Consider the following 23563-nt stretch of genomic DNA (forward strand, 5'->3'; position numbering starts at 1 on the left):
CCCACTTACCGGCCCTCTGCCCGCATTCCAGAGCCTAGGCCTGAGCACAGCAAACACGCACTCCACCGAGGACACTGCCGCTGGTCTCTGCCCACGTGGCTCACAGACCCTGGAGCCCCTCACCTCCTGCTGTGCTGCTCCTCCGGCCCAGACGCCCTGCTGCCATCGCCTGCACTATTCTCTGGGTGACTCCCTATTCCTGGGGTTTGCTCGCCCCCACCCTGCCGATCCACGTGAACCTCCCAAGCAGCCTGCTCCCACCTCCTGCCTCACCTCCTCAGCGCTGGGCCCGGCTACCGGGCCTCTGCAGCCTGTCCTGGCCTCCTTCATTTGCTCTTGCACCACCCACGACACGCCGCTGCACCCTGCGCCACAGTGTGGTTGCGCCTCACTGCGCCTGGCTGTCGCCCCCGCATGTTGTCTCTTGCCGCGGCCCCACAGCTTGCAGGCATGTCGTCCATTCCGCCTCTGGAGCCCTTCACCATCACCGGACCGCCACCGCCTCAGGCTGCGCAATGGAAGGCATGGGTAGAGAGGTTAGAGACCTTCTTTGACACTGCAGACACCCCTGCCCTGCGACGGAGACCCATGCTCCTCCATCTGGGTGGCGCGGAGATCCACAAGACTGTGCGAGGCTGGGCCCCCGAGAAATTACACCTCGATGTGCAACGCCATCACCTCGCATTTTGAGCCCTACGCTAGCCCGGATTATGAACGCTTCCTCCTCCGCCAGGCGAAACAACTTCCGGATGAGTCCGTAGATGTGTTCTACGCCCGCCTTAAAGGCCTAGCAGGCCCCTGCACCCTTCCTGATGAGGACGATGAGATCCGGGTGCAAATCATTCAAGGCTGCGCTTCCACTAAATTACGCGAGCGTGTCCTACAGGAACACAACATGCCAAGGAGGGATATCCTAACTCTAGGACGCTCCAAGGAACGATCCAAGGCCAGAGTGGCCAACATGGAGACCAAAGCTTCAGTGTCAGTCAAAGAGGAACCAGTTGGCACCGTCCGCACCGAAACCCGTGACTCCCGTCAACGGCCCATAAGACCTTCGGCCCACTCCAGACAGAGCCCAAAGCCTCGCCTCTGTGGATGGTGCGGTGGCCCTCTCCCACACAACGGCGCCTGACCAGCCCAAGTAAAACCCTGCAGTGCATGCGGAAAACTCAACCATTTGTCCAAAGTCTGCCGCTCGAAACCTCAGCGACAATCGCAAAGCACACGTGCGTGCTCTAGAGCCACTCCCAGATGACTCCTCAAGCGGCGACATGGATGAAGACGAGGCCGCCACTGTGCATGTTGTACACATGCTACATGCCCTCTCGAGCTCCCCGGAAGCTTCGCCCATGTGCACCATCAAGGTACAGTACCACCCGGTTGCGGCACTCATCGAAACTGGCGCGACCATCAACCTCATAGCTGCCAGCGTCTACAGGCTCTTACCCGACCTGCCAGCCCTCCGCAACACCAATGTCCAAGTATATGCCTTCGGGACAAACACAACTCTCAGGATCTGTGGTGTTTTTCAAGCCAATCTATCTCACGAACAGATTCACCAGCGGACCAAAGTCTACGTCTCGCAAGAGGTAGCTGGATTCCTACTCAGCTACCGCACAGCACAGGACCTTCGTCTCATCCACTTTGCATTTACCGTGATGGCCCACGGTCTGGAACGCCTGCTGTCCGAGTTCACGCCCCTCTTTGATGGAATTAATTCATTCAACAGAAGAAGATAGATCGGTGGTGTGTTACCACCCTACCAGGCTCTTATCCCATGTGTGTGTAGTTTAAGAGCTATTTCTTCATCCTCAGCTTTTGGTGGGAGTGAGCCTCACCCGGCAACTGCTCGGTGGCTGAGGCCCCGCTCTATCCGTCGGTACCTCTTCGCAGTCTGGTAGGGTGGTAACACACCACTGATCTATCTTCTTCGGTTGAATGAATTAATGTTTAATACTTTTCACTTATGACTTTTTTGCAGTAGCACACTTCACTTATAAGGTCCTGAAGAAAGCCGAGCCATTGAGCTATATGGCTGAAACATGTCAACCTCACTCGTAGCCAAAAGATAGTAAAAATTATCTCAAACTATCAGGCGGTTTTTATCAGATGGCATTAGAACAATTCTTAATAAACATATTTTTTGTCCTTCTAGTCATTTTTATTATACACACGTTTATCACTTGCACTGCACTCCATCAGTTCTCACATACCTTGAAATAGTGGCTGAGACCTTCTGAGAGTAGGAGGTCTAGTACTCATGTACATTAGCCTTGGAACTATTTTGGCTATAGGTGACCCCTCTCTCTTGTTTTTCCAGATGACGAAGTTCCGCCAAATGGGTGGGCTGATGGAAACTATTCTCAGGCCAGGTATTGGACAAGCTATGTAAAACTGGTGAACTGTGTATGCTCTAACATTGGTGGTTCCTCTGTCACATCAAATAGACCGATTTCCTCCCTGTAGTTAGTCAGGAACACATATTTTTGGCCTGTTTCTGTCATAGGTCCATTGTTGTGAGATGTCTGGCTGCAGTGATGGAGTTCACACAACTAAGCTGATTTGCAGTAATGATCATACCCTGACCTAAATGTGCCTCCATTGTCTTGGGCTTACTACTGCTCCTAGGTGGACTCCATAAAGTGTTGTAAAACCTCCATCAGTGGTCGGGCTAGTTTTGCTCTTGAGTGAACTCAATAAAGTGGTTTACTGGTGGCTTAACAGTGCTACCAGAGGTTAGGCTCCTGCCAAAACTGGGTAGACTCCATAAAGTGGCTTAGTAACAGTGTCTCCAGAGGTCAGACTGTTTTTTTGTCAGGAGTGATCCCAACCATATCACGGTCACCTTCTCTTATCCTGCCGTGCAAACCATGGTTCTTGCTTCCGTAAAGAATAATCAGTGTCAAGGTCACCGCTATTCAGATCACCAACAAGACAAAGGCCTTCCTAAAAACAACACAGATAAACCTGAATGATACTCACACTCAAACTGGTTTATTTGTTGGTGTATTTAAATACTCCTTTGACAAGTGCTCACTTATGACGTGAAAGTTCTACAGTTTAGAAGACACCGCAACCAACACCCATCCACCTATGTGCACTGTACGATCCTGTCCGATGTAGGAGCCCACTTGGGGAGTGCCCTGAGGCCTCAACAAGAGGTGCAGAATGCAATATAGAAATCCTACACTACCAATTGTTGAATAATGGTGATGAGTCTTTATAAACGTTGTCTCTTAAAGGTTGATAGGGCTGTTTCAGTCATTCACATGTCAAGGAATGCATCAATTATATTGTTGCTGAACATGTGGCGGAAGTCCCAGGTTATTCCCACTTTCATACATAGCCACTTTGTATAAAATCACTACATTTCTAAGTGCATTTGAAAATAATTCTTGCATCCTACCAAGTGCTGATTGCTGCTACTGTCCCAAGTGGTTGGAATGCACCATGTCTTTTCTTTAAGTAATTATTAGAGAAAAGCAAGAAGTCCCATGTAAAATCTTGTTTATTCTTTTGTATTTTAAGCAAAGTTACTGGCCCTGTATGCATTAAAATGTACCATTCATCAGTTTCCCCATAATTCCCCAGGAGAGACCCCTCTCCCCATTGGCACAAAACATATTTTGCTTCGATCATTATTACTTGCCCACACTGTTTTAGAAAAACTCCATTAGTGATTAATGTTTTCAGAAGTACCCAAATGGAACTTCTAACCCAAGGTAAAAAGGTATTTTTTTTAATTAAATCTTTTTATTAACTGTACAAGAAACAGTGGTGTATATCACAAGCTACAGTACAAGATTTACAATTGTACCAGAAGGGAGTCATGGCGTAGCACATGAGATCACAGATCTTAAGCCCTACAATATACAGGATTACATCATACATTCAACATTGCGAGTGGTTCGTCAACCCTGGCCGTCGTGGGGGGTTCACAGAGATGGCCCCTGTACTCACTCCAGCTGGACCAAACACCAACCCACTTCTGTGGACAGCTCCTGGCCACGTAGACTGTCTTTTCATGGAGCATGCACCAGTCCATGTCCGTTTTCCACGGACCAATCTTTGGAGGCCCCACCGCCCCCCCCCAGTCTGGCTATATTCTGTTTTGCAATCATAAACCCAAGCGTGGCCCAGGTTCTACCCCGTGTCGAGAGATCAGTAGGTTCCCATATATTCAACAGACATCTTTTCACCTCCACCCGCAGCACCACCGCCCAAACCTCACGCATGCACTGGTGTATTCGTTGCCAGTAGTCCTGTACCAGTGGACATTCCCATAAAATGTGAAAAAACGTCCCTACCGCCCCGCAGCCCCTCCGACAAAGCCCGTCAGAACCACTGCCCATGAGTTGCAACCTTGTTCCTGAAATATAAACTCGATTAAGTATTTTCAATTGAATCAAACGAAGTCTAGCTGATATGGCCACTTCCTTAGGGGACGCCAGCGCACTATTCCACTCTTCCTCATCTATTTCCAACCCGTCCGACTCCCATTTTCTTTTCAGATTATGCAGTAACTCAGGGGAATTATTGATAATTTTTTTATATGTGAGGGAAATGGCGTGGTCGGGAAGGTGACCATCTAGTGGTCTGTCTTCCAGGGGGGAGGATGCTGGAGGGAGGGTCCCAGGGGGGATGTTGGATTGGAGAGAGTGACGAACCTGCAAATAGCAATAGAATTCTTTTGGGGACAGCTCATATATCTGCTGGAGGTAGGCGAAAGATAAAACCCTTTTAGAGCCCCAGAGATCTTGGATGTGGGAGATCCCAATCAAGTCCCAGCTATGGAACACCTTGGTGCAGTTCACGTTACCCAGTCCTTCAGAAGCCCATAGCGGGGTGGCCATGGTGAGAGTGTCAGCCCTACCCAATTTCTTTTGCACCACATGCCAGATTTGCACCGAGTGTTTGGTGGGCCCGGTAAGCGGGAACCTGCCTGGCTTAGAATATAACGCAACCTCGTAGTTCCCCCCAGGTAAAAACCATCGGTCCATTCCATACCCTGGGTCGTTACCATCACAGTACGTGGCCTGGTTGATGGCCGCGAGGTATGCGGCCCAGTAATATTTATGGATATCGGGTAGCGCAATGCTTTAAGTGTTGCAAAATATGACTGTAGCACCAAATCGGGGTGGTTCTGTAAAGCATATAAGAATCTCGGCAGTGCCATCATTTTAAAAAGCAACGCCCTCCCAACAGAGTCAATGGGAGTCTGGCCATGTGGCCGAGTCCCTCTTGAACCGCTGCTAAGGTGGGAGGAGGTTCTTTTCGTAACGAGTGCTCGCAGTCTTGGATACATAGACCCCTAGATACTTAAACCCATCTGTAGCTATCTTGATTGGGCACTTGCGGGGCACAACCGGTGGGTCACCATGAAGGACATAAAGTACGGACTTGCCCCAATTTATTCTGTAGCCGGAGTTTCGTTCGAAACTTGTGAAAATGTCCATGGCCACAATAAGCGATTTGCAGGGGTTAGTGAGGTATAGAAGGATGTCGTCCGCGTAAAGCGAGATTCTGTCCTACCAACTGTCCGCCCATCAGAGTCCTTTTATAGAAAGATCTTGTCAGATCCAGGCAGCTAATGGCTCCAAGGACAGAGCAAAAAGCAGCGGCGAGAGGGGACACCCCTGTTGCGTCCCTCTCTCCAAAGCAAATACCTCGGAAAGCTTGTTGTTGACAGTAACCTGGGCAAGTGGCTCAGAGTAGAGGAGGCGGACCCAGACAATAAACTCGGGCCCAAAACCCATTTTCCGGAGGACCGCTATCATGTACGGCCATTCCAGAGTATCAAACGCCATGGCTGCGTCAAGTGGCACTAGCACAGCATCCTCCCGAATGGTGTGGCAGCGCCCCAACACCCCATGGACCCGGCGGAGATTAAGAGCGATGTTGCGATGTGGCATAAAGCCCGACTGGTCCGGATGGACCAGCATCGAGAGGATCGGCCGGAGCCTGTTATCGAGAACCTTAGCCAAGATCTTGGGTTCTGAATTGAGCAGGGATATAGGCCTATAGGAGGCACACGAGTTTCTGGGTTTGCCTTCTTTAGGGATGGCAACGCTGGTGGCTATCCGTTGATCTCTAGGCAATAGTCCCTGCTCCTTGCTTCCCATAAACATCCGCTTAAGATATGGACTGAGGCCGTCAGATTTGAACTTATAGAGCTCGATCGGGAGTCCATTGGGTCCCATAGCCTTTCCAGAGCGGAGATCACAAATGGCCCTACTAAGCTCCTCCACTGAGAGCGGAGCCTCCAGAAGTTCGCTCTCCGCATCCGTAAGGGCAGGCATGCGGATGTCAGTCAGCAAGTCAACCGAGTTCTCCTCAGGCCGATCTGACCCTCTACTGTAAACCTGTCGGTAGTGGTTCTCAAACTCCTTGACCACCTCACAGGGTTCGGTGATGACTGTTCCCGAATCAGTCAAGATTTCCGCTACCACCTTCTGCATCTGCTGTTTTTTACCCAGCCATGCAATAAGCTTGCCAGCCTTATCTCCCTGGTCGTAAATCCTGCCCTCCCTATCTCTAAGGGTAGTTCGTGCTGCATCAGTGGCCAGTGCCTTATACTCGTGCCTTATACAGTGATAGCCCTGGTTTAATAGTGGGCATTATTAGCATAACAGAGGCATTCTTAGTGTTATGGTGAGGAAGCATGGCATATGATTCCAATACCTCGGTATTTGAAGCATAATTTGTCCATGAGAGGCATTTTTACATGGCGGTACTCAAAGAAAACTAAAAGCTGATGTTTAGGGACTGTGTATTTTCTAACAATGAAAACTAATTTTATTTTTAAAGGAAAAAATTATGCTTTTTCAGAAAAGGTTTTTCTTCTGGAAAATGGAGTTTGATTGCTCAAAGTGGAAAGGGATTTTGATTGAAAAATATGTGCATTTTCAAAACTAATATGCTAATGTTAGAACTGGTGGTCTCTAGTTGGCAGAGGTAGGTACCACTGTCCAAATAGGGACCTTTGCTTCTAGTCAGGGTAAGGAGGAAACCCTCTGAGATAACCCTTGCTCACCCTCTAGGTAGCTTGGCACGAGCAGTCAAGGCTAATCAGAAGGCAATGTGTAAAGTATTTGTACCAACACTCACAGTAACACAGTAAAAACACCACAAACTGACTCTACAACAGTTTTAGAAAAATAAAGGTATTTAATCTAAACTACACAAGACCAAAACGACAAAAATCCAACATACATAGTTCAAGAATATGGTTGCGATAAAGTTCTTTAGGTTGCGATAAAATAATCCACAGTTGCGTGAAAAGTTCATAGTTGCGTCACGTTTAGCTCACAGTACCTTTGGTTGTGACAAAGTTCCAAAAGCAGAAGCTGGTGCGGTGGAAAACAAGCGATGCGTTGCTCCTGAGACCTTAGGGAGGCGATGCGACAACCCCGCTGCAGCAGCGGGCATGTTGTGATGAATCCGGTCTGTATGGGGAGGAAGGCCACTTGTATGGATTCCGGTGCGTAGGTTCCGTAGGAAGTTTGTTCTCGCAAAGGCACGATGCGATGATCTCGTAGGGGCTGCGACGATCTCCGGAGCGACGATGCGCGATCCATCGGCGATCTCTCTCTCGCAGTTCCTCGATGCGATATTTCTGCGACGATGCTCGCAGTGGCGTGATGCGGTCCGCAAGCAAGCGGTGCGGCGATCTCACCCAGCGACAACAGGCTCTGCGACGACACTCGCAGCGATGGTAGTCTTCCTGCACCGGTGTGGTGCGTCCCGCAATTGAAGGATGCGATGGCTCTGGCAGCAGCAACAGGCGCTGCCACGATCTCAGCCTTCGTAGCGGCGGGAATTTCCTCGCACTGTCGGGGATGCGCTTCGCAGCGAGCAATGCGATAACTTTTCTGTAACAAAGTCTTTAAATCTTGGTTTCCAGCTTCCCAGCACAGGTACAACTTCCAGAGGCACCACACATGGGCCACGCACTCCAGGAAGGACATAACTCTCTCCGTAGAGTTCAGGGGAAGCTGGGGGTGAAGTCCTTTTGTTCCTGGGACTTCAAAAACAGGGAGCCAGCTCTTCTCAGGTCCTTGGAGATTCCATCAAGCAAGGGGACACAGCACAAAGCAAAGTCCTTCCCCTCTCCTTGGCAGCAAAGCAACAGCAGGGCAATCCAGCAGAGCAACAGCTGGACAATCTTCCTTCTTCAGTTTCAGCTTTCTCCTTGGCAGAGGTTCCCTCTTGATTCCAGGATGATCTAATTTTCTGTTGTCAGGGGTCCTGTACTTATACCCCTAAAAGTATTTGTTCTCTTAGTGGGCCCTGAGCCCCGTCTGAACCAGTTCTGGGTGTTTCTTGAGCACTTTGTTTTCCTGGCTTCTCCTTTCCTTTCAGAGTGAGGGGCAGGGTCGTCAGCCGCCCAGCAGGAGGTGGAGCCAGCATTGTGTAAGGCAGGCACAGCCCTATTCAGGCCCAGGTGCTATCTCCTCCCACCACTCAAGTTGCAAATGCAGTCATTCCGCCTAGGGCTGACTCAGCCAGCCTCCTGTGGAATCCCCAGCCCCTGTCAGTCTCAAACCAGACGGTCAATACACAGACAGGCCAAGGCACACAGGAAGGTCAGACAAGAGAACAGCAACTTTCTAAAAGTGCTGTTCTCAAACACAGGATTAAAAAACAACCTTTCCTAAAAGATGTGTTATTAAATTCTGAGTTCAGGGATACTAGACTCTTATGTCCTATCTTGTTCCTATGGGAAGATATGCTGGTAGCCACTGTAGCCAGCATCCCCCATGTTAGCCTATGGAGCAAGATAGCCTTACAATAGTGAAAAACGAAAATGGCTGTAATTCATTACCAGAGCATGTCACCTGCACCAGTACATGCTCGACCTTTCACATACACTGCACCCTGCCCAGGGGGGTACCTTGGGCCTTCCATAGGGGTGACCAATGTGCACAAAAAGGGAAGGGTTAGGCCTGGTCAGTGGGGACACTGACCAGGAGGACATGGCAGTTCTCAGACTGCACACAGGCCCTGCAGTGGCAGGCCTGAGACACCATTTTGGGGCTACTCGTGTGGGTGGCACAATCAATGCTGCAGGCCCACAAGTAGCATTTGTCATCACCAGCCCTGGCACACCCAGTGCACTTTACTAGGGACTTCTTGGTGATACAAATATGCCAATCATGTATATCTAATCATCATAACAATTTACACAGGGAGCACTTACACTCTGGCACTGATCAGCAGTGGCAGAGCATCCAAAGATTTTAAACCAGCAAAAGCGAAATCCAGCACAGCATCAAAAATACAGGAGGTAGAGGCCAAAAAGACTGGGGAAACCATGCCAAAGATGCCAGGTCTAACAGCTACTGATGACAAAATGTCGCAATTCTAAAACACATTTAAAGTTGTTAGATGAATGATAATTCAATTTGAGTTGGGGAGACTTACTGCTGTCTTAATACCCTTTGTGGCACACAGCATGTGATGATTTGAATTGTACTTGATTACAAGCATTTAATATTGATCCTCCTGATAACTTCACCTGGACTTTTTGGGTGGTTACTACTGATAATTGTGCTTAGGGTGGTCATAGTGTAATGTTAATACATATCATCAGTATTTACAGTGATAACATATGCTAGTAGCTCAGCAGGACTTTCCTTGAGCAGAATTAGCTCTCACCACGGAAAAGGTTGGAGACCCCTGTTCTATGCACATTCTGCCTCCCTGCAGCAGAGTATGCCACGTGGTACTGCAGCTTCCTGACCCCTCAACCTGTACTGCCCCCAAGTGACCTCCTCTGCTGGCTCCCTCACTGTGAGTGTCTCTACCACTGCTCACTGTCCTCACTGCAAACAGGCCCTCCAGCCTTGCGCATACATCCCCAGGCGGCCACCACCCACTTAGAGGGAAGCCATGTTTCACAAAGAGTGCAGAGCAGCAGGAGAACGGGCATTTGGGGCGCATCCAATCCATTGCCTCCCTTCAGTGAGCTCAGTGACCAGAAGGGGGCGACTCTCGCAGGCACATGTGCATCACATACCTTATTAGCTATTTTAAAGCCACCATAGAGAAAAATAGTGAAATGAAGCACTCGATGTTGCAATACTACACAGGGGAGGATATCTTCAAACTGTTCCGCAACCTCTCCACGACTGTTGCTGATGATGACTAACACGGAGCCATCCAGCCCTCAATGCATAATTTGATCCCCAGATTAATCCAGACTTTGAAGGGTTAAAACGGCAGCAAGTAAGTCAGCACAGGGGAGAATCCATCTATCTATTCTATGCCCACCAACGGGAACTGACTAGCGCCTGCACAAAAGATGACCCCGCAGAAGGAGGTTCACACCCAAATCATAGAGGGCAGCCCATCCACCACCCTCAGGCACCACATCTTCCACCAGTCCAACATGCCACTTGATGAGATTCTGATACTCGTCCGCTCTCACAAACTATCTAACAACAAAGTGGGCCAGATCGAAATGGCACTCCAGAGGCTCTCTGCCACACCGGAACCCATTTTGGGGCCAATCAAAACAGAAACAACTGCTGCCATTTCAAGAGGTCCCCAAACTGAACACTCATAGGAGCACAGCAATAGGGGACCCCCCTAAAGACTTCTGTGGCTACTGAGGGCTGTCCAGCCTGGGGAAGAACTTGCTCAACATGTCATTCTCCCAACCACTTCTCAAAAGTCTGCCATGGGGGGCGCTGACCACCTGCATCCAGAGGCAGTGGTGTTCCCAGGCACTAAAGAGTGAGAGCAGTCACACAAGACCAGTCACCAGACCTGGAGAGCGAAAAAGCCACCATCAGCCTCAATTGTTCTGCTGCTGAAGAAAATGATGAAATCTTCCTGATTTCATGAACCCTGGAACAAGGGCAACCATCGTGACGGCCTACCCAACCTAACAATTCCGAATTAATTGTACATCAGTCACAGCTCTTATCTACATCTATTCATTCAATGTCACTAGCCTGGTACAGTTTAACACCCTGAACCCACGGCCCATCCTGCCGCATACAGCAGACTACATATTAGTCTATGGGAGTTCGACACCCATCCAGTTGGCAATGGGACCTGTTCCGTGTCCCATTGCACACACTCCCTCCCCCAAATTCTTCATCGCCTCAGCAGATTCAGAGACACTCCTCAGCTGTGATACTGTGGAGTGCGTGCCACTCATTCACTTAGCTGCTGCCCTCAGGACCTCTCCAGCGACACTGACTGCCTACTTCTCAGCTTCCCACACCTTCTCACCGGCCTTGGCCGCATCGACCCGACCCAGGCTGCCCCTTATGCTCAGACACGCAGAATTACATTCACCTCCACACAGCGCTGGAAGCAGAGCTACAGAAACTTGAAGATGCTGGAGTAATTGAAAAAGTGTCCAGTCCTACCCCATGCGTATCTCCCATGGCAGTAGCGAACAAATCTAAACAGCCAGAGTGCATTCAAATCTACATCAACATGCGCCTTCCAAATAAGATCATAAAGAGGGAACAACACATCTCCACCACAACTGATGACCTGATTGCTGACATTATTGGATCTAAATGTTTCTCAAAACTTAACATGAACTCAGATCACCAACAACTTGATTTTTTTTTGTTAAGCCAACAAAAATAGCATACAGATTTCAGATTCACAAGCTTTATTCGATTTTAGGATTTAAAATCATAAAAGCATACAGGCAAATACCACAATACATTCTAAAAACATTTTAAAAGAAAAAAAAAAAAATCTCATAATAGCTTTAGATTGCACAGTTAATGGATTACACATACCTTACACAACCTTTAGGCAACGTTGTAGGTCACAGTATTCTAAAAGATTTAGTAATTACGACACAAAAAACTATTATACGACGGTTTGGGACAATTAAGAGCCACTGAAAAACTACTGCCATTACTTAAATGGGTTCCTCTGCCCGCTGGGATGTTATCAATGCCCCGGGGACTAGGGGAAAGCGTATAGGGCATATAAGGGTAAAAGTCATGTAGATTCCAGGTAGAAATAAGTCCACCTCGATTTTGAGGTAGCCATGTCTGCATGTATGGCACAATGTGTCTGCTCCTAAATCGTATCAAAATCAGATCCCCCAAGATGTCTTTTTTAAGGGGTCCAAGCAATCCCACCCTCCGAACACTTATTATTCGGCCATCAAGATGGTAAGGCAGAGGTCTGTTTTTTGACAGCCAGAACTTGACCTTGTTCATGAGTTCGTGGTGTCTCTCAGTTTTGCCTTTTGGTAGTTCAGGGACTCACGAAAGAACTATTACAAAAGGCGCTGCTTCTGGAGGTAAGTGTATATAGGTGGTTCGCACATGTTTAGGTGGGATGTGACGTGGTGTTGTCACTTTCCGGGGGCCTTTGGGATTGGTGGGCAACAAGGAGGTGGTGGTTGACAATTGAATAGGCGCCGCTTCAAAAGGAGTAATCGGGTTAGGTAGATTTGTAAGGGCGGTTGTCGTCGAGCAATCAGTTGTTACGACGTGGGCTGAGGATTTCATGAAAGATCCAATGGATTTCTCCAGCCCCGTGAGCTTATTCTCCAGCGTATTGATTTTGTCCATCAAGGGGTGTATTAAAGATTTCAGCAAATGCTCGATCGTGATCAGAAGGGCCTGATGGGGAGATGGTGATAAATCGGCCAAGTTAACAACAGGTGGCAGAGTAAAAGGAGAAGTAATTAAAGGTGGGATTGGACTTAAAGAAAGTTTATCAGGTGTTTGAGATTTAGTAGGGCTCCCATTGTCTTTGTCCCCATCGATCTTCCTTTTGGCAGGCGTAACCTTGAGAGGTATAGATTTAGTATCAGGAAGAGATTTCAGCTCCCTTGAAGATGGTAGTGAGCTGCGGCATTTTCGCGTGGGGGAGAGTGCTGCTGGGACATACTTAACTTTGCACAGACTATTTAAGTCATCCAGCCATGGGAAACTAGATGGCGAATGTGCGAATATATCATCCGGGATTGTATTGGGCTTTTCCCCTGATTTGGGCTTAGGCATGTATTTAAGAGGTACAAATCAGTAATTTACCTCAACAGACAGCCAAAGGGGGTGGCCCGTCCCCGTCCTCCTATGTCCGATGAGGGCCATAGAGGGCCCGCCCTTTGCCCGGGCTTCTCCCGGCGCTCCCGCGCGCGACTCGCGGTGCGAGAGGTTTACCTGCCTTTTGCCCGCGCCTCCGGGCGCTCCGCTGACGTCACCTGACCGCCGGGGCACCTAGGGGGATGTAGTCCCTTGCCCTCGTGGCGGTCAGGATGTTGGCGCTAGTGTGGCGCTAGTGTGTCTTCTGCCGTTCCCCTCACGGCACCAGGTTAGTGTGGCAGGACCTCCCAGGGCGATCTCCTCCCTGTTTGCAGCTTCCCTTGCAGCGCTCGCCAACAGCGCTCGGCTCCCCTGCCTTTTGCCCGCGCCTCCGGGCGCTCCGCTGACGTCACCTGACCGCCGGGGCACCTGGGGGATGTAGTCCCTTGCCCTCGCGGCTGTCAGAATGTTGGCGCTAGTGTGTCTTCCGCCGTTCCCCTCACGGCACCAGGTTAGTGTGGCAGGACCTCCCAGGGCGATCGCCTCCCTGTTTGCAGCTTCCCTTGCAGCGCTCGCCAACAGCGCTCGGCTCCCCTGCCTTTTGCCCACACCTCCGGGCGCTCCGCTGACGTCACCTGACCGCCGGGGCACCTGGGGGATGTAGTCCCTTGCCCTCGCGGCGGTCAGGATGTTGGCGCTAGTGTGGCGCTAGTGTGTCTTCCGCCGTTCCCCTCACGGCACCAGGTTAGTGTGGCAGGACCTCCCAGGGCGATCTCCTCCCTGTTTGCAGCTTCCCTTGCAGCGCTCGCCAACAGCGCTCGGCTCCCCTGCCTTTTGCCCGCGCCTCCGGGCGCTCCGCTGACGTCACCTGACCGCCGGGGCACCTGGGGGATGTAGTCCCTTGCCCTCGCGGCGGTCAGGATGTTGGCGCTAGTGTGGCGCTAGTGTGTCTTCCGCCGTTCCCCTCACGGCACCAGGTTAGTGTGGAAGGACCTCCCAGGGCGATCTCCTCCCTGTTTGCAGCTTCCCTTGCAGCGCTCGCCAACAGCGCTCGGCTCCCCTGCCTTTTGCCCGCGCCTCCGGGCGCTCCGCTGACGTCACCTGACCGCCGGGGCACCTGGGGGATGTAGTCCCTTGCCCTCGCGGCGGTCAGGATGTTGGCGCTAGTGTGGCGCTAGTGTGTCTTCCGCCGTTCCCCTCACGGCACCAGGTTAGTGTGGCAGGACCTCCCAGGGCGATCTGCTCCCTGTTTGCAGCTTCCCTTGCAGCGCTCGCATACATTTAAGTTATATTCATGAATATGAAAAGAAAAAGATAAAAAACAACATGATCTGAGAGAGAGCATTGCTTATTCTTCATAGCATTACGCTTGCCATATACTGCACATATGTATATTCATAAATAAAGAAATAAGATGGGCATAGATAAAAATATGTTGACGTATACATTAAGAAAGAAAAGATGGGTTACTGTAGATACTCTACTAACACCCCCCAGATCTTAGTACCCAGCCAGCGTTTCTGAGAGACCTTAAGAGCGTAGAGACTATCGGCCACATGCATCATTATTGCCGTTTGCGATTTCTTAATTGCGAAAATTAAGGAATCGCAATTAAGAAATCGCAAAAGGCTATGCATCAAGGAATCGCAATTTTTTTGCGATTTCTAAAAATTCTGTAATTGCGATTCACAATTTGCGAATCAAAATTAAGGAATCCCTTCCCATTGATTCCTATGGGCTAAGAGGCCAATAGGAATCAATGGGAAGTCATTCTCAATTTGCGATTAGCAATTTGCGAATTGCAAATTGAGAATGCAATTTCAGGGGTGCAGGGGGGGGGGTCCAAAGGGCCCCCCCTGCACCACTGAAATATAACTTTAAGTGCATTTTTCACACACATGCCCCAAGGGCATGTGTGTGTGTAAAATGAAACTTTCAAAAATGCACTTTTGTGCATTTTTGAAAGTTTTCGCAAATTGCCATGAAGGTCAACTTCATGGTAATTTACCTCTCCCTATTTGCGAATTCGCAAATTTAAAATGTTCATACATTGCATTTAAGAAATTTCAAATTGCGATTTCTTAAATGCAATCGCAATTTTAGAAATCGCAACATGATTGCGATTTCTAAAATTGCGAAAAACATGGTGCATCCCAATTTTGTCAATTGCATTCGCAAACGGCCGAAAATTGCGATTCGTACCGTTTGCGAATGCAATTGACAATGATGCATGTGCCCGTATATTTCAAATTACATATAGAGTACAGTTTGCCCCTCCACATTTCAAAAGATGGTGGATCTTTCTCCCTCCATAATGTTGCAATACACAATTTTGCAATCACCACAGATATAAATATGAGATACCTAAATGTATACATCCCCTGTGAATCTACTACTTCCTCTACTACTCCAAGCATTATCACAGTTGGTGTAATCACTACTCGCACCCCAGTCATCTCTGTCACAAAAATCTCAATCTTATTTAAAAGCTGTCTCAAATCTGGGCATTCATAGAACATGTGGAGGTTATCTGCTTGATCTGATGCACATCGAGTACATTTACCTTCATTTGGGCCCCTCCATCAAGCAATTTTGGCAGGCTTGTAGTACAGATCATATATAGCTTTATAGTGTTGCGTCTTAAGACTAGAAGAGAGCAGAAGCTTTTCTGCCAATGACAGTGACTGCTGTAAGAGATTCCCTGCCTGGTTTAATTTAATATTCTATTTGGAGATCTTCTTTTCCAAATCATCCCCTTGTAGTTCTAGAAGATTCTGATATAATATACCAATCCTCCATGTTACCTGATTGTTTCCAACAGCTTACTTTTTATAGTCAGTTCTAGTACATTTACTCTCTGTTGTAGGTAATAACGGATTTGCAGATATTTAAAGAAATCAGTTTTTGGAAGATCATAATCGGTTTTTAATGTAGCATAAGTCTTAATTCCAATTTCGCGGAACGCCATCACACGGAGGCGGAAACTTTGCCGATTTTTAAGGGCATTGCCAAAGAAAGGAAGGCTTATCTTGCGTCCACATAAAAGGACAGAGAGCTCTATATAACCAACCCGATAAGAGAATTGGAATAGAAAGATGCGGCAGCTTTGAGAGCATTACTGGATAAAATTACGGAACGGCAACGCATGCGATAAACCACTGCAGTTCTTTTTAAAGAAACGGGCTACTCGCTAAAACATTAAGCCAAAGATACGATCAAAAGATTCCAGAGTACCAAATAACATCCCGAAGAAGGAAAGGAAATAATAAACATGCAGATTTAATAAGGGAGTAAAAACTAATAATCCCTATTGTGACATTCGATTGTCTTGAAAAAGATGGTGTGACAAGTTATAAGCCATCAAAACGCATCGAAGCAAACAAGAGTACAATCCAGAAGCCTGACACTATTGTTAAAATACAGATTGAATCTATGTATTGCAGTGTGCTAACAAAGTAGATTGGATGTACACAAGTATTGGACAAGTCTTATGTCTTACAATCTTTCTGTCTGTTTTAATTATGCGGGTCATAATTATTATGCGTTAGTAACAATTTTATGAGATTATTATGTTGTTTTTATCTAGGTGATTATACTATTTTAATTGTGTCATTGTATATTTTATGGGAATGTGTATTTTATGATAATTGTCAGAAAAATATTTTTTCTTAATAAAGTGCCATTTTATAGAACATTATAGGAGTGAAGGAACAAGTATTGAGTAAATTACGATTTGTCCATATGATTGTTGGATCAAGGGGACCACATTGTTGTCTGGCTTAATTCCGTTACAGTCAATTAGATCTCCTAAAGTCCTCAGTCCTTTCCGTCTCCATCTAGCCACAACATTATCAGAAAAAATAAGGGGGGGTAGTGCGAAGGATGTAGTCGGTGTATAATAATTAAGTTTATCAAGCTTCAGCGATTTCCGCACCTGTTTCCATACTTTATATATGGCTTGCAACACCTTAAAGCGAGTTTTTTTGTAGTCGTTAGGTCCCAAGTTTAAAAAAAAATTCCTGTCTGTTCTTGAATCCAATAATAACTAAAAAATGTTCGGAGCTGCTTCCACTTTTCCATCTCCTTCACCAACCAACAAGATGTCCATTTGTTGCAGCATACACGCCAAATGTTAATACAGGAATTTCGGGACTGCCCAGCCCCCTCGAGATCTGGGCAGAGTCATATACCTCATTGCTCCCTGAGGTTTACCTTGCACCCACAAAAATCTAGTACATATAGACTGTAATTTTTTAAGTTGTTTCATCGTGAGTTCCAAGGGAACAAATCTAAAATAGTACATCACTTTAGACAATATATCCATTTTTAATACGTTACATCTTCCAACTATCGATAAATGTAAGTTTTCAATTCTATCTAAGTCTTTCCTGATTCTCCGCATTAACGGCTCCCAATTTGATAATACCATTTTATCCAGGCAAGCATTGTTACGGATCCCCAAATATGTAGCCTCTTCTGTAACCGTAGGATCATTGCTACACACTTGCCTAGTGCAGATTAATTGCGTTTTCGTAGTATTTAATTTGAATCCTGATCCTTCCCCAAATTGAGTAGCTAACCGTTCAATCTCTTTAACGGTTTGGATTGGATCGGGCGAGATAACCGCAATGTCGTCTGCATATGCGAGTGTAATAACCTCCAACCCAGGTCTCGCTATTGTCTTATACAGCCTATGTCCCAGTAAGTTCAAAAACGGATTAATATATAGAGCAAATAATAGAGGGGGGAGCAGGGACACCCTTGTCAGTGCCTCTTGATATTTTAAAAGGATTAAAGTCTAGTCAAAGCGCACTTATTTTTGCCTTGGGTGAACGATACATAGTTTGTAGGGCTTGTATAAAGCCTGGTCCAAAACCTTGCCATCGTAGACCATAAAAACTCCCAGGAGTCACAGGCAAAAGCTTTCTCTGCTTCAAGTAGAACCACACCGCACAGAGCTTTTAATACAGTAGCAATATCCAGTGTGGTACCTACCTGACTGACATGACTGACCGTGCCTCTTCCTGGTATGAACCTGTGCTGTCGAACAGAGACTATAGGGGTTATAACATGAGATAGCCGAGTTGCTAATATTTTTGCGTAGATCTTCCCATCGCAATTTAGCAGTGAGATGGGTCGATACGATCCCGGTAGTAGAGATGGCTTGTCTTTTTTTTTTTTAAATGACTATGCTTGCTTTATCCCATGACGCTGGAGCATAGCCTTTCTGTGCCTCACGAAAAAGCGTCAGCATATCTATTTGTAATTCAGAAAATAATTTTTTGTAAAACTCGAGTGGGATTTTGTCAGGCCTGGCAGCTTTCCCAGTTGCTAATGATCTAACTGCCTCTTCTGGTTCTTCCAGAGTTATGGGTTTTTCCAAGTATTCACTATCATCTGCGCTTAGTACCTTCCTATAAGGATCCTTAAAGAAATTTGTAGATATGCCTTGACGCATGTACTCTTCTGTATATAAATCCTCATAAAAAAACTCGGAAAACTTCAAGGATTTCTGCAGGTGTTTCCATTGGCATCTTCAATTGCTGTGATAGCACCTTTCATCTCTTTCTCCCTTATATTTTAGCCAGGCATTTGCCGGTCTTCTCCCCATACTCATAGCACTCTTTTCTAAATGCTTGATATTTGCTGGCGTTATCTTTAACCCACTTCTCATTTATCTTAGCCTTACATCTTGCTATCTCAGTTTGAGCTTGGGAGCTATCCAATTTCTCTCTTAGGTTGCATATTAAAGTACACTCTGCTTGCCTGAGTTTATTATATAATCCCTGAGTGAGCTGTCTCTGTCGTTTTTGAGCATACAATCCAAAGCTAAGAGTTTCCCTCTAAGTGCAGCTTTTAGTGCGTCCCACATAATACAACTATTAGTCGAATCCCGGTTTATAACAAGAAATTCTTTTAGCCATTGTCGTATGTGGGTTACAAACTGGTTGTTTAACAACAGTTTGCAATCAAATGAGAAGTTCCCCCTAGTTCGGACCACTCCTGGTATTTTAATTGTTAATAAAAGTGGATTATGATTCGAGGTGATTTTCTGAAAAACCTGTATCTGTGCTTCAGGTAGCAGCGTTTTAGTGACCAAGTCATGCTAGTTTCTGATGAGGACAGGAAAACTGAGTATAACCAGGATCTGACTGATTCAATCTGGGCCATGCATCCTCCAACCCATGCTCATATAGGATTTGTTGTACAGCCTTATAAACCTTGGGCTTTCGCCCTACATATTTGTCTCCAGAAGAGCCATTAATAACGTCTTCCAACTGGATATTAAGATCCCCACAAAATATCAGCAGAGATGCCCATGACGCTAATTCCATATTTAAATATTCCAGTATTTGAGCTTCATCATGATTAGTTCCATACACCAAGCATACTGTGAACTTTTTAATGGGTATAACACATTCCACAGTTACCCAGCGCCCATATTTATCCACTAAGTATTTCCCAGCCTTTAAGTTATTTTTTTAGCCATAATGGCCACCCCTCTGGTGGTAGTCCCTTATGATGTACAAGCCAGTATTTCATAACCAAGTTCTGTAAGCACCTTATATTTGGCCCAGGGAATATGGGTCTCCTGGAGACAAATCAAATCAGGGGACATATTTTTAATTTCCTGCGCTACCCTTTGTCGTTTAGACCTCTCATTGAGACCCCGAACATTAAAAGAGCATATTAAAAGCGAACTCATCATTAGCTTTTTTCCCCAGAATAAAAAAGCAATATCCTCTCTCCCAATGTACCAAATCATTTCTTCTCATTTGCATATCTTCATTTATTGGCTGTTTTCCTCCATTTTGAACTCCCTGGGCCCCCCCGGCGGCCACCCAGCCCTCTGCTGCCCCACCCTTCCCTCCCTCTTGGTCTTGGACAGAAGTTACTGTGCAATGTTCTCCACTCATGTTGGCGACCGCAGCTACTGGGGACTCAATTTCGGAATATCACCAGCAGAAGTTTTCCAGAAAGCAATCCGAGAAGTCCTTGTGGTCCTTGAGGGCGTCATCAGTGCCAGTAATGACATCCTCATCCATGTGTATACCCTGGACAGCCGTCGCTGCCACCTGCACGATACTCTCAAGAGATTTGACACAGCCGGCCTCAACCTCAATCGAAAACAGTGCCAATTTTTCCATCAGGAAATGAGTTTTTCTGATACATCTTTTCTAACCAGGGTATTAAAGTTGATCCAACCAAGTGCATCGACATAAAGGAAGCGACCATTGCCTCTTCCGCGTTCAAATTTATGAGCTTCCTTGGCTCACGCTATACTGTGGAAGGTTCTTCCCAACCTGGCAACACTGACAGGCTCTCTGAGATGTCTCACCAAAACATCTACTTTGTGGACATAGGGACGACCAATTACAACGCCTTCCAGGCCATCAAAAAGGAACTCTTACAAGTCACAGTGATGATCTACTTCGACACCGTAAAGGAGTCTGAGCTAGTGGTCAGCACCAGCCCAATTGGCATCAGAGCCCTTCTGATGCAGCACACGGGCGACAACCACTGGGCACCTGTCGCATTTGCCAGAAGGCGCTCACAGACACTCAATAGAACTATGCCCACATTGAGAAGAAACCTCTCACCAATAAGTGGGGGCCACCATTTTCACCTCGAACTCTATGGTCTTACTTTTCTGGGTCATAACAAGCCATAAGCCAACAGTGGCTCCAAGTTAGCAGTGAAGTGGAAAGGCAGATGCGCATGGTCAACAAATCCAAGTGGATGTGGAAAATAACATCCACAATACCTTTAGCGCATACCAGAGCCCGCCAAACAGCGCCACTCAAAGAGCACCTGTGAACATCCTATTTGGAAGAGCCATCAAAGAAAACATCCTTCATGCAGTGATATGGAATCCCAAACCTTTAGATATGGCCGCCACACAATGAAGGACAATAACAAACAACGTCAATGCCAATTTAGCTTGTAGAGGTAATCTGTGTAGTGGTCTGGGTTCTTCTACGTGATTGATGTCTCAGTGGTAAGTTCCAGCTTCCTTTTGAAACAACCCCTCTAAGTGGCTGATCAAATAGGCACAATGGTGACAGTCATGGACAACTCAAACTGCGTCAAAAGGAATGTGTATTTACCAAGTGTTGTCAGTAGAATACAAATGGATATAACACACAAACCCCATGCATGCTCTTGCAGGATGTTGGAGAAAAGGAGCCAGACATTGATCAAACAGAGGACAGTCCACTGCCTAGATGCCTCGTCACAAGCAAAAATCTCGCCCAACACAAACACCCGAACCTCCCACCATGACCCCAGCAACTCGAGGTCACCATTACCAGAGACAGATGCGAGGGTACTTCCAACATCTCTACTCTCCAGAAGTCTGCCTATCTATGAAGACTGTGGATAATGGTTATCTTTTTTATTTTCCATCTGAATGTTTTGAAGGAGTGTAGTACGGTGGAGGGTCATGCCCGGCAGCCAACACATACACTCATGCACTCCTGCTCAGCAAAGTGCAACGCATCAAGGGTAAGCCTAACGTATTTTAATGCTGGTGTCTGCAACGCAGCATTAAAATGAATTGGTCACATAAATAGCTCCATGCACTTACAAAAAAACAGCCTCATTTGCAGCACGTGAGCCTTGCACTGCTGCTCTAACTACAAAGCATTTTAGCCTGCAGTTAGGCCTGGAGGAGATGTTGTTATGGTGACACCGCACATGGAATACACTATCATTCCGGTGCCCAAAAACAGATTGTCCTCCCTTTGTCAGCCCCGCCGGCAGGGGTTGTTAATTGTGCTTCAGGTATGTTTCCTGTAGTCTCCGGTGAATATCACCTTGTAAAACTTCAGAAGAGATAAGGATCAGAGAAAAAGTAGTGCTTTCAAGCATCAAAGAGGTGAATTCATATTGGTATGAAACAATAAACATGGCTGAATGGACAGAAGTGCAGCAATCTGTGACGCATTTTGCCCAACCTTGCTAACCTGGACTGCCTGATAAAATACAGCTCAGTGTTCAAGAAAGGCTCAGCAATCTAAACAAGCATTTGCAATGCAATAGGTCTCGCATTAGGAAAGTGTGAGCTATTGGTATTGTAAATGACAATTTTTTTAAAAATGTGTTGGCTTTGAAAATAGATAAATTAATAGCATTGTTATTCACAAAGCCAATAGCTTACTCCTAATGCGAGTCCTATTGGCTATGGCAATGCTTGTTGGTACAAATAATCAAAAGGGAGGGATCACTTGTCCTGCGTGAACCAGGGTATGCAGGAGATCGAACAACGGTGTCTCCAAATTAAACCCTCATGCACGTGTAGGGTAGCGTGGTAAGCGGTATATCTTGATTCTCCGCTTTTCTGACACGTGTGTGCATAATCATCGGGTTTTCGGTATGCAGCCTCCACCAGGAGGATCTTACCCTCGGTAAAAACAGTAGTGACCCAGTGATGTGGAGGGAGTGTAGGACGATAAAAATCCCCCGGAGACCCAGTAGTCGGAATTTTATTAAGTCTGGGTTCGGGTGGATCCCATTAGGGGAATGCTCCAGTAGTGTGCGCTCTATTGAAAAAGTTAAGTTTTCAGGACGCACTAGCATTCAAAATAATTTAAAATGGCCAACATGTTTCAGCCCTCTATGCCGTGAATCGGACTTTAGGGCTTTCTTCAGGACCCGTGGTGAAAGGTGATAGTGATGCTCGACTACTATATTTATAGCAAGCAGGTGTGTAGAAAAAAGGGAAATTATCAACCTGTTTCTTTGTTCTCGAGGTCACGATGTACCTATTGTTCAAACATAATGATAAAAGACATACACAGAAAACACAATAAAATACAGAAAAAAGGGGTAAGGGAGACACATAATGTAGTGAATTCACTACTAGACAATGCAGGTTGTTGCAACTTAAAATAGCAATACTTCATAACCCACAGTGATTGGCAGTGTCAACTCTCTCTTTCTCCAACAGGCTAGTACATGCAAAAAGTGGTTCATAGACAATGAATCATACTTATATGCAAATATGTAGGGTCCAGAAAATACCCCACTACTCAGAAGACTATCGTGGTAAGTCGGAAGTGGCAATTATTTTTCACGTGACATGCAGATAATGCTCATTCATAAGTGCAATTTCTACTGTCTTTAGCATGATAATGGTTGCCCCGCGTAGTGAAAATCTTTCATACCGCCGTGCTATGTGCGCCCGATTCATACCTGCAATGAACAATAGTTACACCTCCTTCTAGTGTGACAAAGGCATATATACTCATATGCAAAATGCGTAGGGATTTAGATGATGCCCCGCCACTAAGATGACTATAGTGGTGAATCAAAAAATGTGGCAATCGTTTTTACACTACGCATGCAAGATAGCTCATTCGAAAAGATGTACAATTTTCTACTATCTTGAGCCTGATAATGATTGCCCCGCGTAGTGAAAAATCTTTCATACCGATGTGCTCTGTGCGCCCTGCGCGCCAAAATCATACCTGAGATGTATATTAGTTACACCTCCTTCGGGTGTGGCAAGGGCTTCGAGGGGGCTAGATAGAAGGAATAACGCAGTGTTA

This window comes from Lissotriton vulgaris, chromosome 2_1 (assembly GCF_964263255.1).
Source record: "Lissotriton vulgaris chromosome 2_1, aLisVul1.2, whole genome shotgun sequence".
Taxonomy (NCBI): Eukaryota; Metazoa; Chordata; class Amphibia; order Caudata; family Salamandridae; genus Lissotriton; species Lissotriton vulgaris.